At 39.4% G+C, this 15,754-nt stretch overlaps 1 protein-coding gene across 2 annotated transcripts in view; it reads left to right on the top strand.

Moving 5' to 3' along the window:
- The window catches only part of cntn4 (contactin 4), a 200,054-nt gene that overhangs the window by 19,379 nt on the left and 164,921 nt on the right, over positions 1-15,754 (top strand). The window lies entirely within an intron of this gene.

Here is a 15,754-nt window from a genome sequence, read left to right as displayed (position 1 = left end):
ACAGAAACACCGATGGACAAACTGGTGTTTCTGTTTGGAACACTACAAACACACAATAACACAACAAGGTTTTGACCACTAGTTGTGGAGCATCTGTTCTATGATATCTGCTGTAGTAAAAGAAACATTTACTAACACATTTCTATTTTATTTCATTATGAAATGAGATGCGAGCAGGATATTGCTTTTCCCAAACGCATAATTGTTCGTTTTCCAGTAGTAAAAAATAAAAGTCAAGTGTGAGATCTGTTTCAGTTAGCTTCTTATGATCTAATTTGCTTTGTCAAGTATTACAGAGTTACCCGGATTAATCTGAGAGCATGAAATTGATCTAACATTTTACAGTAATTCAGCACTCAATCACGAATTCAGTGAACAAGTGAATTAATCACTCAACACATATATATATATAAAAAATCCTTGAAATGTTGTAGCACCAGTAATTATTTTGTAAAAGAAGTGCTGCGAAAGAATATTGAAATTAGGTTAATTTCTCATGTTGACATGTAAAAGAGGCTATGAGGAAATCCTTCCTCGGTACTCTCAGATGTCCATCACTCATTTAGAATGCACTAAAGTTGAGTTATAGCTTCATTACACCGTGGTGCCCATTTCACCCAGAGGCTCTCTGGCATTGATCACATTTTGATGGAGGACTTTAATTTGTCTCCTTTACAAATAGCAGGGGTCACCAGAGAGCACCAGAGGAATCACTCAGAGTGTTTAATCAACAGGTATTACAGGAATAAAGATGAAGAAAAGGCCCCAGTGATGAGGTCTGTGCTCTGTGAAACTCGCCTTCTCATTACTCAACACACATTAAGCCTGTTGTGAACTCCTTACCTTACACATGTGATTATCAGATTTGTGTAAAGGAACCTTGAGCTACATTGCATTTGCCCTTGCAGGGCTAACACGTGTCACTGCTCATCTTATTGTAGGTCTAACAACCCCGCATGATCTCGCTGCAGACAGCTGGTGATTACTGACAAGTGTGCAGCAGAATCCTCGTGGAGCTCATACCTCAAAGGCGCCCACATAACGTTATTTTGTTATGCACTTACAAGAATCAAATTTCCCCCATGAATCCCATCATAAAGTCCCACATGTGTTCCACAGGTCCTGTTAACCGTACTGTCCTAACAGTTATAGTCTCATATAGCATATAGCAGAAACATACCGGTAAGATAAGCTGCAGCTCTGTCTACCTATGGACAAAGATACTAGACTGACAGAATAACCTTGTGTTCGTTGACATAAGTACCAGCACATAGTCATACTAGACCAAATTCCACTCATCACTGCATCATTTTTCCTTTCTTTGTGTCAAAGCTAAAGTGTGTCACAAAAGTTAGCACGCCCCACAAAATGATATTCTGCTGCTAATCTATGAGCTACTAATGGACTAACCTTCCATATGAACAACTCTGCCATTGTCTTTTTTTCTATTTCTTTTTTTCACAATAATTTGTCTGCATCTGCAGACTTATAATTAGTGTCGCTAACTCAATGAAGCTAGTGGGACTTCACCTTCCATCACTGCAGTTGCACAATGATTAACTGAATTAGCTGATATTAAAGGCTTTCCCAGCATGTTCCAACAAGTTGACGCCACACAGCCGACCTATGAACTCAAGCCTGTTTTTAGCACATTAACTAATGCCAGTAGATGTGAAATTCAACTTACTTCACATCAAACAGGAGTTATTGATGTAAACTGTGTGTTATAGAGCTATTCAACATTTAAATGTATTTCTCTGAGACACTGAGCAGTAATTCTAGGTCTGCATGAAAACTGTAGGGGTGTTACAACAGCTCAATTTTCTAGCTTTTTGAAACAGAAAAAAAACAGTGCACTCTTCTACATCTGATTATTTGTCCTGTATTCAGATAATTTTGTTTGCATATTGTCTCAGTGGTTAGCACTGTTGCCTCGCAGCAGAACATGAGGCAGAACATGCAAACTCCACAGAGAAATGCCCCGGCAGGTAGTTTCAAACTCAAACACACACATTCATGTTAGGTTAACTGACGGCTCTAAATTGGCCATGAATGGGAGGTAAACTAAGTGCTTCAGGTGTAGAGAATAAAGTGTGCTAGGATCAGATGCAGCTTATAGCCTACAGTGCTTCAAGTGGTCAGTAGGACTACAAAAGTGCTATATAGCTACCAGTCCAATTGCATTCTGCAAGATCTCAGTTGAAGCTTTGCGCCATGGGAGAAGCAGTGCTAATGTGGTCCTAGCTTTAAAACTGTAGAGTGGGCTGTGGCGTGTAAGGACAAAACCCCCTCAGAGAATAACTGTGAAAGAAGCACCCGGTGACTAAAACTGGTTTATCTTCTTTCCAAAATTCTCAAAAACTGAGACATTTGCTTTAATCAATCTTTCAGGGATACGCCAAGGAAGACCCCTGAGCAGTTAATATGTTTCCAGCTCTGCTGAAAAGCCTCAGAAAGCATTTTTTTAGAAGCCAAAGCTTGGACACAGCAACTCTCCTGGTTATCATTTTGGAACAAAACTCATGGAGGACAAGAATGATGCACAATATGCCGACCTAAAGACGCTGGCTTTCATGTGCTGCAGAGTGGATTTGTGAATAGAGAGAACCTCGTGGAGACTTGAGGAAAGAAATTATAAAGATGTTTATTGCAGCTTTAGGTACACTCCTCAGCCCGGGGAGTTACAAGTAGATTTGCTTTTCATGCACAAATGGATAAAAAGCTTGATAATAAGACACGCTATGTGCCAGTCGAAACTAAAAATCCAATTACGTTTTAAAATTAGTCACCTGCCTTTACGATGCAGTAGCAGACAGCAGACTGGGTGTTGTTTTTATTCGTGCATAATGCTTCAGTGTTTTCTATCACATTTGTCCCATTATCACCATTGGTCATTGTCGCATTTTGCTCTCCACTTCTGTTGTAGGTATTTAGGAAATGCAGCACAGCAGTGAGAAAAATGCAGATCAGGAAGGGTAAAGCAGACTTTCCTGAAATGTAATAACAAAAGAACACATTCCTGGTGAATGAGGCTGAACACATAACATGGACTGGAGAAGGTGTAGATTCACCACACTGGAGCAAATTCTTCTCCTAATAATATTTTCTATGACTGATAAAAATTCTCAGTGGACAGAAGGCATTATGCAAATCTGTTTTTGTGAGTTAGTAATGCCACCAAACACAGTCGTGCAGTAAAGTTATGTTACTGCAGGAGTTTGCGCTCAGCTGCTAATGCAGAAAATTTAGAAATATGCCTGAATGCGCAGTCCTCATTTTCTGCAAAGTCTTTCTCACAATGCTGGATTTTCAGATGGTCTCAGATGTTGAGCACACGTTAGACATTAGTATTGGATTTGTGTTTATTTATCAAAGAGAATATCAAGAGGATTCACTTGTCTTTGATTCTGCCATAAATCAAAGTGATTTAGTTATTTTTCACTTTGAAATTTCTGACTGTCGGTCCCGTCTTCTACCTTAACTATGGGATGTACATACTCGCTGGACATTTTTTTAGGTATACATGTTCAGCTGCTCATTAAGGTAAATCTTGTCATCAATATTTTGTTGATATCAAAACTCACGGCAGCGTTATCGTCTGGGTGTGCGGCTGGAATTTCCCATCAGGCTCTTGAGTCTACCTGGTATCCGCCCCTGGGCAGGGCCTGCTTATCCTCCGCAGTTCCACATACCTGGAGCTGATTCCAGGCAATCAAGCCAGAGTGATTTAAGCCTCAGCCTTCAGCACCAGTTCATCATCAACTCACTTCCTGGACTCACCTTGACTTAAACCTCAAGCTTAAGCTTCTCTCTTGGACTCCGGATACCTTACCCCCATCTTGGAAATCACTCTGTGCCTCACCTGCCCCCGCACAACATCAGGAACTCAGCCAATCCACATTCAGCTCACTGCTGATTCACGTCACCCCTTCCACACTGCTTACTCTCTCCAGCTGCAAGTTAGAAAAGTTATACAGCATACTCAACATCTACAGAGTTCCTCTCCACTACCTCCCTAACTCAGTTGTCCTCTCTCCTCGGTGTGACTGCTTAACTGCCACGTTCCATTCTGCATCACTGGCCCACTTCCCCCTCTCAATCAACATGCACCACATTAACTAGGCCTCACCACTTCACGTTCTATGATTTGTTGCCTTTGTCCTTATCACGCTTTGAGTCCAGTGCTTGCACCGACCTTTCGGTCTTGTGACAGGCAGAATGGCTAGATTGTTTGAAGCTGATAGCAAGGCAACTACGCATTACAAAGGTATGCAGAAGAAGATCTGAACACAAAACACATTGAACCTTGAAGCAGATGTGCTACAGCAGTGACCACACTGTGTGCCCATCCTGTCAGCTAAGAACTGGAAATTGAGGTTAAGTTTGCACAGGCTCATTTTCTTGAAACCTCAATTCCAACTGAGCATCGTTTAAACGCTGCAGCCTATCTGCATATTGTAGCTGACCATGGCTATGCCCTTTCTGACCAGTGCATCCATCTTCTAACGACTGATTTAAACAGGATGAAACCATGTCACAATATTTAAATAATCTTAGACTGGTTCCTTGAACAAGACGGTGACTTCACTGCACTCAAATGGCCTCCATCACCAGATCTCAGTCCAACAGATCTCAAACTGTTAGGGTTTGGTGGAGATTTGCATTCATGAAAGGGCAGCCAACAAATCTGCAGCACATGGTCAGATGTGGCCATCTCCCTGCTGCACTCATGGATCTTTGTTGTTTCATCCTGGATTGTAGTTCTGACACTCACTAGTCCTCAGCCTCTTTCCTTCCAATTAGCATACAGCATCAGGGTGCTGGACCTGGGACAAAGCCCTCGATGCATGGTAAAGAGCTTTGTCTTGAATAGGTGACTATTATTGGGCTTATCTTCAGACTCAAAAACAGAGGTTTATATTGTTAAACATCTTTGTTCCTGTTATTTTACTGAAACATGTTTATGTCCTGTCATGTAAGACTGTATGAATAATCTAAACATAGTAGTGGTATTATTCTATTAGCAAGTCTGTGCTGCAAACGCCTGATACACTGCATCTTATTAACACACTGGTAAAGCAAACTGTTGCACTGGGTGGCTTTTCGTTTTTTTAAATTATAAACTTGGGCGCTGTGTTTTTGTTTATTTATTCTGAGAAACATACAGTGTAGTAAATGTTCACCAGAGAGCCAACTGTGGCTAATCCGTGGATGAAAATAGTCCCCACTAAATGCACTGTTTATTCCTGTTTGATTAATGTTTGCTAAAAGCTGTCGTCCACAGTTGGTTGGGGAAATTTTTTTTTTCCAAGTGAAATTTAATATTTGTGACCTAGCTGATTGTACAAATTTACAACTAATTGGACTGAAAAAGTGTGTGTGTGTGTATCTGATAGTGGGACTTATTATTCAGAAATTTGGTTAATATTAAAATGGCATGGCCTTTGCAAATAAAAGCATGAAATGGGGGATTTTAAATGTGATTGCAACGCTCTCTTTGTTTGCTTTAGAGTGATTGAAGAAGTGGGTTTGGCAAAGAACTGGATGTTATAAAACCTGAAGTATTTTATCTTTAAACTCCAAGAAGCCAATAACCGAATGCAGCTTTGCTTTTCTGTTGTTGGCCAACTTATTAAATCCACTGTGATAATGTGGAGTTTGTGTAAATGGAACAGGGATTGTGAGGGCTGTTACGATAGGAGGGTGTGTTTGGTGTATGTACACGTTGTTGGCTGTTCAGCTTGTTTTTCTCTGTTCGTCCCTGTTAGCGTCTGATTTCTCCCCACCGTAGTCCTGCTGCGCCGTGCATCCAGAATCTTAATTCTCTACTCGTTGCCTGAGCTTATTCTACCATGATGATAGCAGCAAGCGCCCTTTACTTCTGCACATGCACTCTTGCACATTTTTCATCAAGCTGCTTTTTTTGTGCATGTGTGATTTTGGGGTCCTGTTTCAGAAACACTTGATTTCTTCACCCTGAGAGTCGCTGCAGAGCAGATTAAAGGCACTGTCTTTCCAAGCAGGCTCAGTATTTTACACAGAGCGACACACATACCAATACATGCACACCCTTACGCATTTTGGACACAAGCCTATTTTTGCTTTGTGAGTGAAAGAGGCTTGTTTCCAGATACCTTTCTTCTTCTTCTTTTTCTTTTTAAATGGGCACAATGTTGTAAAATGCAAATATGGGCCTAATGCATGAAAAGCAAGAAATGTTTTCCTACAACAAAAAAGTGAAAGCAAATTGACACAGAAATAGCACCAGGAAGCTCCGGCGTACCAAACCATAACAAGACGTTTTCGACTTTGAGTACTCAAAGTTTCCGAGTTTCCATAACCTCACCTTAATAGAGCAGTTCAACAGTTTGGAAAATAAAGTAATGTGAAAAACAAAACATATCCTATTATAATTCTAATACACACAAGGTCTGCCAATGGAGACCTTGTGTGTGTTTCTAACGTGGCAGCGACTTTGACAAACCAGCAGTATTTGACCTCACGAACTCACCTGTTTCCTAGCAGGTACTAAAATGTTTAAAATTCAGAATTCATAATGCCTTTGATGAACAACAAATGACACATTACAAGGTGTCATTCATTTAACAGAAACTAAGCCAACTAATGCAATGCATGTACTCCATGGTTCAACAACTTTTTAAAACACCTGTAACTGTTTTCTGTGCGACTCCGTCTTGTGTGTTCTCACTGTAGTCTGATGGACTTGTTGCTTGGAAATGACCCCAAAACTCTCCCCAGACTAATAGGTAACAACAGAAACTTCTTTAAGATAATTGCTCATTGCCGAAACAGCATGATTGACCATCTTTTATAGAGGTGCTCACACTTGCTGATGATCAGTTAATCAAGTGTGTTTGATTAGCAGCACCAGGCTCCTCCTTGTACTCGTAATTCCAACGGAAGCAGCAACGGTGTGCTTGCTTTTTTACACGCTGCTTCTGCATTTTGTCTTTAGTGCTTCTTTAATAACTAATGATGCAGTGTCATATGTCCTGTATTACTGTTCATCTTAGCTTCCATTTACATTTTAAAACCTGGAAAGGAACAGATGACTTTTGTTATGGTTTTACATGTAAAACCTTAGAAATGTAAGGTGTCTCTATGCTTATTAGCTTTGTCGCTGGAAGTCTCACTCAGATTGGGTTCAAATGTACGCTTTTATTTCCTGTTGTAAAAAGTTGTGAGACCCGTTTCAGTATTGCCATCATATGATGCTTGAGGATTGCCAATGGAGACCTTGTGTGTATTTCTAATGTGGCAGCGACTTTGACAAACCAGCAGTATTTGACCTCACGAACTCAAAGAGTTCTGGCATCTTCTAAATGTACTCTGCAATAATAACTTGTGACAGTCAGCGACTGAGACAAGGTAAAATTGCATCACTGAAGGAGCATGAGCTCAGTAAACATTTTTCTGATTAGTTTATGGTCCCAATTCAGTCACTACTTTCAAATAATATTTGTAAACCATGGCCCACATTAGTGTTCAGAGGGACATAAAGCAGGATACGCTTTACTGTGTTTCCTGTGAGCTCGCAGTAGATCTCAGTAAGATCCACCCTCACTGGTGATGTCTGCAGCCAAAATATTCAGTTTGAGGCAGTCATCTATAATATGACTTAAGTTGCCAGTGCTTGATGTCATAGTGAACAAGTCCATCTTTTATGTACAGTCTGCAATTATAAGACTTTTGTTTGGTCTCAACTATTCATAGACGGTGCACGTCACCCACATCCTATTCAGTCGGTCAGTGTTAACCATAAAAGAAACACAGCACTGTTGTCACCAGTGAGGCTTGCAGACTTTAGATTCATGGTGTCAAAGCAAAACAAGGCAAGACAGAAGTGAGCTGAAGGAAGCAACCCTGTCACACATCCAGTTCTGCTGACCATCTTCATGGATTAATTGGATTTACTTGTGACAAAGACATGTACAGTAGATGCACTGAACCAAATGCACAGCATCAACTGTGCAATTGCATCGCACACATCCAAAGAAGTGAAGGATTTCTTCATTTCATATTTTAATTTTTTATTAATTTATCTTTTTTTGCAGGCCGATTGCATCTCTTCAATTTCTTTATCGTTTAAAATTATTTTTAAAAAAGTAAAACATTACAAGTAATTACAGTATTTTTTAACCTTCCTGCCTTCTTGGGACCTTTTTGTGCCACTGCTATGTGTTAAATGGCTGCCATTTCCACTGTGTTCAGTGGAATATAACCAAACTTGCCACAGGATAGTTTTTACCTGTCAATGTTAATATTCCAGTGTGAATTCCTTAAATCAGCCTAAAATGGCTGAGCAGCAGAAATCCCCACACCCATCACCCTGGGGACCATTTTCTGCCCATTGACTTCCATTATAAACGCTATTTTTCAACCCCAAATTATCATCATATGATTTTATTTTTTCTTCTTTTCTTGGATGTCAATGAAGACTCAGGGCCTTGAAGTTTTAATTTTTAAATTGCAAAAAAAATGCAAAAAAAATAATGGCAGGTCAAAATGTATGTTGGTGCCAATCTTTGGTCCATCTAAAGGCCTACTTATAATGACAATCACATATTACTTCAACTGGTTTTTTGTGGAAATATTTAGTTTCGTTTTTTGGTTTTTGGGGCTTATAACACAGGGCGCTCATGTAATAACACTGGGATTTGAAGGGTTAAAACAACGAAAATATAATTAAAACTTTACATGAATATTTCAGGGAGAAGTAGTTTTACAAGGTTGGCTAATTTAAAGTGGAATAAAATATGGATATATGGTCTTTTTATGGCGTGGCTGAGAATGGTCCCTAGGGTGATGGGTGTGAGTTTTTTAAAGGATGGCAGGAGGGTTAAATAGTGACTCATGAAAGACAGTATAAATTTATTCATTCATATATATATATGAAGATCTGAAAAGGAGCCAGATGACAGCAGCAGCTGAGCACAGTAAAGGTTTTGTCCCTTTTGAGGTAAATTTCCTTAAAAAGAAAAAGAATGTCGTTTTAATTTGAAGGAGTAAACAATCCTATTTAATGATCACAATTACTGTGTGAATCACAATGTTTAGTCTGTGCATATTTACTAGAAATCCAAGTACACCAGTATCAACTTGCAGACTCCTATATTCTCATAGTAATTAACCACCCTATATGTTACAGTGTAGTGCAATTGTGAAAATGTCCGGCATCTTGGAGAATTTGCCACAGTTTGTTTGTGGATTTGTGCCGTCTAAGTGGCTTCTGTCTCTTCATGTAATCCCAGACTGAATCCATGATGTTGACTTCAGTAGCCTATGGGGTCTTTGCCATCTGCTGCAGGACTCCTTTAGTGCCTGATGACTCCAATGGTGGCTTTGAGTCACAGACTACTGTACTAAGACTGCACACAGGGTGAAATAAAATCCAGTCCACTCAATGAAAGCTGTTTATTTCTATTAGTAAATGACCATCAGGTTAGAGTGAAAATGCAAATCATGCAACTGATTAAAAACCAAAACACTTTATGTGTGATGCCTGTAATTTTTGCTTCCTTTGTATCTGAGGAGCACGATCTACATTACATTATAGGGAAAATATTTTCAACTGAAATGAGGAATGACCTCAGAAGCTGACAAGACATTGCTGTTTCCAACACGTCGGGCTATCTAAAGGACAACCTGTTGTGAATTCTTTCGGGTAGTTGGCCCGCTAATTCACTGTCATGGCTTTTTCTTTTCAGCTAAAAGCATGCCTGGCATCTCTAATCAGCAGCACAGGACTCATGTGTTGGCCTTGATACAGCTCCCCGGTGTATCCTTGTACTTCAGCTGACCCTTTTTAGCCACTGCAGTAGATTTTCTCCTACTTGAAATGATAAAGTGATAAAGTTTCGTTTTCTGCTTTGCCTAATTTTGGCTTAAACACTGAACATTTTGATGAGGTATGCTCTTAGACACTGGCCTGAAAAAAAAATCCCCGCAGCAGACGGCAGACAGAATGCAGTCGTAACCACAAGTGACACATTTGTTTTTTATATTCTTTATTTCATCTATTATTCACCACTGTACTGTCTGCACATTAATGTGTATGGCAAACAATGCTTTTGTCACCCTCTTGTAATCAACAGTATAGTGAGCTACTGTTTTCTTCCTCTATCAGATGTCTTTGTTCGGCCTGTGGGTTTCACAAAATGTAGGAAGCCTGTAAGACAAGAATGTGTCACCTCAATTTATAACTTTTGGCATCACGACCTTTGGAGAAAGCTGCCTGAGGACATTTGGGTGGATGATCGTTCTAATTTAAGCTTCAAAACTCTTGCTTTCTATATAATGTGCTTCACTTCCTGACCCAACTTTTTCATTGATTTTAGGGTGTTTTCACCACTGTTTGTTACTGTTATATCAATTTCAATATAAGCACCAAAAACAGTACGTGAGGAAATCTTATCTAGCATCTTGAAGACAATTTTCTCATGCGGCGATAACAATGGGCTGCTAATCATACTTGCATTGCTACCTTTACTTCTAGAATAAAAAGGTCATCCAAGGGAGGAGCAGACGTATCATCTGTCTTCCAGCCCACAGAGTTTGGAAATCATAAACTAAATTTGTCAGCTAAGTGGAAACAGGTCTGAAGTTTGCTCTTCTCTGGTCTCTTCTATTAAGGTTTCACATTTACAAGTTTTTCATTAAAATTATTCCTTGTGTTTTATTATTGGTTTGATCGGGAAATTACATCATACTGAGGTAAGAAGAATAACTATTTTGTCATCATTCATGTCTATTGTCATGTTATGTCAAGTATAATATAATAGTTTTCTAGTTTGTGTAATTTTGCTCTGCGCTCGTTTGTCCTTCACCCTGTGAAGTGGTCCAAGCTGTCCATCTAGCCTAGTATTAGTGCTAAGCTAGCGTTAGTGCTCTTTCGATGACCTCTGTTTCTCACCTTGAAAATTGGCTTACCCCCCCAAAAATTCTCCCTTCTGTGTTTATTTAATTAGAAGTTAAAATAAGATTGTTTTTGTGTGTGTATTGTTATAGTGAAGGTTGATCAACAAACCTCATCCAGGATCATAATCTATTGTACGCAATCAAACCACATCATAACCTGTGATATACTTTCCTCTTCTGGCAAACCTGTGCCCGCTTGTTTTTTGTCTAGCAGACGCCAGAAATGTAAAGATCACATATACTTCCAGCTTATTTACTCATTTCCATGCTGCATGGATAATACATGGATATCCAACATATAATAAAGCATGTACCCACAGAAATGTGTACATTTTATTCATTTTATAATATTTTGTTACACTCGAGAAAAAATTAGTAGTTGTTCAGCTGTTCAGGCATTAAATGTTAAGAGTCAGACATAATTATACAAAGGTGTGAACAAATAGATGAGCTGGGCAGATCATATCTACATTAGTTACAATAAATGATTCACAGAGTCAGCCTCGTTAATATTTCAAATGTAAAGATAACTGCCTCAAGCTAACTGCTGATGTGAATAACAGTGATAATCTAACAAAGCATCCTCTGTGTTATACTTTGGTAAATGTTTATTTGAATGTTATATTTATCTGAATCCACAATGAAGAGGATGATATAATGGTAGGGCCTATGTATCTTTTATTTTTTTCCACCTGAGGATTGATTGCTAAGTACTCTGTGATGTATACCCATACTCACACTCTCTCTAGGGAACAGCCCAGTATGCTCAAATTTGTCCGTGCTGTTAGCCATTAAGCTGCTGCTTTGCTCGAGAGTAGCTGCTGAGGTTGGTGTGAATGTGTTTTTGTGGTTGCGTGTGCAGATTGAATCAGTTCAATCGTCTTACTTCCACTGAAGTGAAAGAGTATCTACTGATATACATCTTCTATCTGTGATATTCAGTGCTTCGCGAGCTTTGTTTTACAGCGCCCATGGAGAATATTGTAGCTGGAATCACAACAAAATAAATACTAGGCAGTCTTCTATACATCCAGTCCACCGAAAGAAAAGAAAGACACAAGAGACAGTTTATAAAAAACACTTTGAATAGCAAATCAAATAGTAACAAGCATGTTGCTAAGAAGATTTAAAATCTTACAGATTTGGTTTTATTAAGTTTGAAAAAAATAACAAAAATAACAATAACTCTGTTTATAAAGTGCTTTCAAAAAGTGCTGAACAGCAATTTGAAGATAAAAAAGATTTAAAAAAAATTAAAAGCAAAACAGTTTAAAAACTGCTGAAACAAAAGGGAACAACAATAAAAAACAGTAAAAACTTTAGGCTTAGAATTAAGAGGATTGGGTGAACAAGTGGGTCTTTACCTGAGCTCCACAGAGCATGCCTGCCTAATATCTTGAGGGAGGTTGTTCCACAAAGATGGGGCATGAAAAGAAAAAGCATACTCCCCAATAGCTTTTCTGCTGTCTTTAGAAACTTTTAGAAGGCCAGTATCGTGAGTTTGGTGAGCACACGATGGAACGTAGAGGTGCAAAAGCTCAGAGAGATGTGAAGACGCCAAACCGTTCAAAACTTTGTAGGTGAGCAACAGGACCTTGAAATCTGCTCAAACCTGACAAGGCAACCAGATAAGAGATTTCAGTTCTGGATCTTTGGTTAAAATGCAAGCAGCTGCATTTTGTACCATCTGTAAACCTCTAAAACCTTTCTTCGGTGACCCGGAAAGGACAGTGTTACAATAATCACTGCGTGAAGACAAGAACCTCTGCAGTGTCAAGTGATTAAACCTGTCTGGTTTTAAGCTTTGAAGCATCTACCTCTAAAACTTCCACCAGGGTCAAATCATTTTTAAGCTTCAGGGTTTGCTTTTTTTTTTTTTTTTTTTTTTTTTTTTCGCCTGTCCCATTTGGTTCTTTAGCCATCAGAATTGTTGTCTGAAGACCAACAAGGATACCCAATGGATTTACTTTGCCAAATGGATCATCGTGGCATTGCCGTATTGGTCCATTTGGTCGATCTTTGTTTTTATTATTTATTATATTTTATTTTCAGATGTTACAGACGGGACAGACATGAGTGAGAGATAGGAAAGGGAGAAAGAAAGAGGAAGGAAAGGAAAAACAGAAGGGGAGAGGGACAGTGAGAAAGGGGGGGAGAAAAAAAAATATCTCCTGGATCACCTGTTGAGAGAAGAATAGAAAACAAGCAAAAAAAGACAAAAAAAACAAAAAACAAAGCAACATACTAAACACAACACCATCGCATTAATCTAGCTAAGTGTAAACAGCAGTAAATACTAAATATTCAATGTTGTTGTGCAGCACGCAGGACAGATGTGCTTCGAAGTAGCAGCCAAGAAAGGTGTAATTTGGGTCTACGAGCAGTGAACACCCGTGTGCATACCTGTGTGGATCAGCGCGCTTGTATTCCAAAGGTTTCTCCATGTAACGATCTGCTAGGGAGTGTGGGGGGGCCACAGCCCCGTCCTCCAGGGTGTGAAGCAGGTATGGAGGAGATCAAAACTCCAGACATCCAGAGGCCCCCAGAACACAAGAAACCATGGAAGACCAACAGATGGGCAGCCGCGCCACTGTTCCAGTAAGAGCTGAGGAGAGTCCCAGATGAGTTTGCTTTTTTAATGTGTGGCTCACTTAGTGCTTTATTTGAAATTAAACATAGGTTTTAAAACTGTAGCCCATGTGCATGTTTGTGTGTTTTAATTAGTTTTATTTATATAGCACCAAATCACAACAGCAGTCAAATGATGCTCTATGAGCAAGCATGTAACCAAAGTGGAAAGAAAAAACTCCCTTTTAAGAGGAAGAAACTTCTGAACAGAACCAGGCTCAGGGAGACGCAGGACTCTCCTGAACCATTAACTAATCTCTTTGTAATCAAAAGTTGTTGCCTAAAGGTTGAGAATGTTGCATGCTCAGCTTCTGGGTGATCAACTGGTTGCCTTGCAATCAGTCACCAAATGCAAAAAAATCTGTGCACCCACTAGGAGATTGCCATTACTCTGCTGTGCCTGAGGCATTAGTTAGTTAGCTTAATCCACACACCTCATCTTCAACTACTCACAGACAGGTCTGTGAATAGAAAGAAATGCATTTGTTTAGACTTCTGTTTTCCTCCATAGTATAGTCAGCACCATTAGCATTCGGACAATATCAGTTAATTGTGAGTCTCTAAAGATGGAGATCTGTGTATATAAGCAGTTACAGTTCCTAAACAGTTAATACAATACTTTTGCTTGACACCTTGAATTAAACCTAAAACCTTGCACTCCGATTTCATCGTGAGAAAACTACAGAAATTGTCATCGTTCCAAATTCTTACAGAGCCGACTGTATGCAGCCGCAATCAGACAGAGAGCTCATAACAAACGGCATTTGATTTTTCTCTTTCTTTGCCTTTGTGAGTATCTGTAATCCTCCACCTGCCGCAGTCTCTGGTGGCTGTTTAGAAGAAAACTGTAAACACCAAATGACTCCAATCGATAGAAATTCGAATAATTCCATTATGTATAGCCCTAAGTGATGACATCAGTTTATACCACATGCCCCAGTGTGGCTCTGCAGAACAACAATCTGCTCACAGGTACCTGAAAAACAGAAAGAGCAAAGCAGATGACAATGTGCGTTTAATCAGAAGCCTTTGAGGAGTGCCTGAATAAGAAGGTGCATAAAACTGTTTACAGGAATTTTAATCCATTATAGTGATAAGCCAAAGTAGGTCAGGGAGACTGGCAATTAAAAAAATATTAACCATCACGCTGGAATGGAGATTATATTTATAACACGACATTTGCATATTAGACAGAAATTGTTGTTGGAGTGACAATGTTGACAGAAAGGTGGCAGAAAGAACAGCAATAACAGTACTGCTAATGACAAATATATCATCATCCTGTTAAAGTTTGGATTTCATTCAGTGCTTTACTAGCTCGGCGCGTGTGAAATGGAGTCTTTGCTGTTAAAACATATGCAATACATCAGTGTCCTGACTCTACAAAATGATTTTATCCAGCTCAGTGAGCTACTTATGCACTGTGACAGAGCTATCTATTCTAACAGTCACAGGGATGCATGAAAGATACATGCAGATATTCTTTAGTCTCGTCACTTTGAACCCACTTATGAAGTCTTTTGCATTCTCGCAGCCTTGCCCGGGCATTCAGCTCGGCACGCCCACCAGCAGAGAAAATACGCTTTCTTCAAGGCTGACGTGTCACAGCTGTATCTGTTCCATTTGCAGACCCTTGAGTATTATCTCGAACAATCACAGAGGACGCTATCTTTAATGAACTCCTCACAGAGGCTCTGTAAAAAAACACACACACACATGCGCACACATCTGCACAACATGTTTGATGTGCCTCTTCAGATGATGTGCTATCTTTTGCTCTGCGATTGAAGGCAGATTGTTAGAGTGTTGGTGTGAGCCGATGAGAAGCTTATTTTACAAAGTGGACTCGCTTAGATGCTTCTAAACCCAGTTTTTAAAAATTTATTTATGCCACGCCATGGTCTATAAACTCATATACTGTTACTTGTCAGAATGGAAATTGGTCTTTGACAGAACAAAGCAATTCTACTGTGAATGGCAGTCAGAGATGAATAGGAGGCTGATATCCTCTTATTTGTAACCCCTGCCTGTCAGTTTAGCCGCATTTATTATGACTGCATACGATTATTTTTAGCAGATTTCCTGACAAAACCACAAAAAAACCAGATAACGATAACATAGTAATATATAGCAATCGACCTGATTTAACATCCTACACTGGGAGGTAAACGGTAAGAGTAGGGTTTTT

The sequence above is a fragment of the Maylandia zebra genome, linkage group LG5 (genome assembly GCF_041146795.1).
Source record: "Maylandia zebra isolate NMK-2024a linkage group LG5, Mzebra_GT3a, whole genome shotgun sequence".
Classification (NCBI taxonomy): domain Eukaryota; kingdom Metazoa; phylum Chordata; class Actinopteri; order Cichliformes; family Cichlidae; genus Maylandia; species Maylandia zebra.
The sequence above is the reverse complement of the archived record's forward strand: the minus strand, read 5'-3'. Positions and strand labels throughout refer to the sequence as shown.